This window comes from Ochotona princeps, chromosome Y, assembly GCF_030435755.1.
Source record: "Ochotona princeps isolate mOchPri1 chromosome Y, mOchPri1.hap1, whole genome shotgun sequence".
Taxonomy (NCBI): Eukaryota; Metazoa; Chordata; class Mammalia; order Lagomorpha; family Ochotonidae; genus Ochotona; species Ochotona princeps.
Genome location: NC_080866.1, coordinates 12288920 through 12291787, shown reverse-complemented (window position 1 = coordinate 12291787; position 2868 = coordinate 12288920). Strand labels below are relative to the sequence as shown.

General features: G+C 47.3%; 1 long non-coding RNA gene across 1 annotated transcript; it reads right to left on the bottom strand.

Annotated features, from left to right (window-relative positions):
- Positions 1 to 1980: 1980 nt before the first annotated feature.
- Positions 1981 to 2499, bottom strand: LOC131478750 (uncharacterized). Its single transcript, XR_009244610.1, has 3 exons — positions 2423 to 2499; positions 2140 to 2251; positions 1981 to 2057 (listed from the first exon to the last, which is right to left on the bottom strand). It is a non-coding gene; the product is annotated as an uncharacterized LOC131478750 (long non-coding RNA).
- Positions 2500 to 2868: the final 369 nt, after the last annotated feature.

Genomic DNA, 2868 nt, shown 5'->3' with positions numbered 1-2868 from the left:
TTAGTGATTCTGTGCCAGATTGGGAAAAGTAATGTAGATCAAGTCCACACAAGATTTCCTATTCCAAGCCTGGGATTTGCTATTCTGTACAGTTTTTGAACTAAGACCATTGTAGAGATGGGTTAACCCTGCCCTCAAATAGCAGTTCCAGAAATAAGTATTTCTAAACCCCTTTTGTATTGGAAGGAGAGAGAAAAGAGGAAGCAAGGATGTTTGAGTTCTTCTGTGTAGAGTCCAGCACCTACAACATAAGCCTTGTGATAAAATGCTCCAAATAAGGGGTTAGTGATGCTCCTCCTCACATTTGGGCACTGTACTGGTAACCATATGCAAGAGTCAGGTCTGAACTGATACAAATATACAGGAATCAGGAACTTCTTAGAAGTTTCCTGCATGGGGGCTTGGGCCCAAGCACTCAGGCTTTGCTCTGCTGCCTTCCTAGCCCCAAATCAGAGAGCTCCTTTGGAAATGGAGCAGCCAGGACTAGACCCCTGCTCATATGGGATGCCAGCACTACAGTCAAAGGATTCGCCTGTTCTTTGCTGCACCCGTCCCAGATGTCATTATTTCAAATGACTGTGAAATATTCCATAGTGGATAAGAGCCCCATTACTTTCATACTGTCAACTCTTGAGGGACTTCTGGGATCTCTGTCTTAGCTCATATGAATTGATTTGCTAATTCCATGGGATTACAAATAAGCCTTTCATGCCCTGATTTCATTTGGTATAGGTAATGACCATGAGTGGAATGGTTGGATTATTCACTGTTGGTGGGATTGCAAACTAGCCCACAGTTCGGGAGAAGAGTACAAAGTGTGCTGATATCCTAATATAGGCAATGATGTCTTCAATACCAGCATAAATAAAAATCCTTGGGGGGTTATTTATTTTTTGTTTGAAATCTTAATTGCACTACTGGTTTTTTCAGTGCCTGGCAAGATTTCTGTGCCTGATTGATTCAAAAAACCTCTTAATGACAGTAGAAATTCTCATATACATTTTTTCATGATTTGAAATACCTGAAATATTAAACACCGTCTTACAAGAGTGCAAATCTAAATTTTAAGAGGCCAAAATGTAAACCTATTAAAAACTTTACTTGGGAAATGTAAACTTATTAAAAATGTTACAAGAGAATTGAAAAATGCTAGCACGCCTGGAAGTAATTTCAATCATGCATAGCATACATCATTGTATAAGAATTAAGTATAATACTTACATCAAGTACTGGTTTGTTCAGAGACGAAGGAGATGAATTAGTGGTAACATATGAGCAAATGATAGGGGAAGAGACAAAATTTCCCAAAAATTTATATGAATGCAATATTTATAAGAATATAGGTTGATTGAGATGGGTTCTTATCAATATTGAAAAACATTGTTGTGCACGAATAAACAAACTGAAGGATAATGTTGTTATTTAAGGGTACAAAGTGCCACCAAGAATGTAAAATTGTGAGATACATGATAAAGCCCTCTGTAGAGAAAAGGTGGCTAATTAAGGGAAAAGTCTCAAGTACTAGTTACCTGGGAGGAAAAGTGACATGTCCCCAACACATTCCCACAAGGCACCCTGTGGGAACAGTGTTAAGAGCACATTCAGGAATCCTGCCCTCCTGGGAGGCATGGCATATTTTTCCTACTGCGTGCTTTACTGGGTCCTGCTGCAGATGGCTGTAGAGGTCACTGGAAGCACAAATGCCCTGCTGCGGGCAAGGCACCACACCAGATGGACACATGACCCAGCAAGGCAAGCTTCCTGTCACATTCAACCCAGACAACTCCCTGGGTTGGTGCCTCTGTGACTTTCCTTGGGATTTGAGGGTTGCAGAGAATTTGATAGCCTCCTGCCTGACGCTTGCAAAGGCTCTAGAGTCGAGTGAGCTGATGTACATGAGGGGTGCTCTCATCCAGGCAACACTGTTGGTGCCTGAGAAGGCATGGTCCCTCAGCCAATCCAAGAAGCTGAGTGGGCAGGGCCCGGGCTGTAGGCGGGTGGCTCACCGTCACAGTCACAGAACCACTGGATTGCGCTGGAACGTACAGCCCTGTATCCTGCGGGAATGGGATCTCTACAAGCACCCATGGCTGGGCAGGAAACCCACTGAATCGCTTGCACCATCTAGGCCTTGCCTACCACGCACGCTGCGACAGTAATCCTTGCAGATCTCATCATTGCGGAAGTAGGGGTTCTGCCAGAAGCAAAAGCGTATTCTGCAGTGTCCCTGGCCACAGCTCAGCTCCTTGACCTGCCAAGGGGAGCACGGTGAGCCCACTGTGCCCAGAGGCACATGCCGCCCCTCTCTCCACACCCCCGGTCACATTCTCATGCTTCCTCCCAGCAAACGTCCAGCCCCGTGATCCACTCTCGCCAACACCCAACCCTTGCACCAGCAGCACACACACACCCGGATCCCCACCTCCAAGCCAACCACGTAGCTCAGCACATCTTCATCCTGCTTGTTGATGAGATTCCTCAGCTCAGGTGGTGTGTAATCCACTTGGGGTCAAGGAGACACCTGAGGCACTACTGAACATGGAGCCTGCAGCAGGCGTCACACTGCTTTCCCTTCCACAGCCCCGTGTGCTGCCCAACAGCCTGGACCTCAGCTCACCAGGCCTCTGCTGCCCGCCCTCCCCTCCCACAAGGTACAGCACCAGCAGCCATGCTCAGAATTACAGGGGTTGCACATTCTACTCCCGACAACCCTGATGCTCTGCTCTGGGCCGCAGCCTGAACCTGCGCTTGCCAGGAGCTGCTTTTTCGGTGCCACCTCGGCAGTCCGGCAGCAGTGTGCTTCTGGCTACACCACACCACGGGAGACCCAGCAGAACACTGCCACGTTCCCTTCTCCAGGTCTGGCTG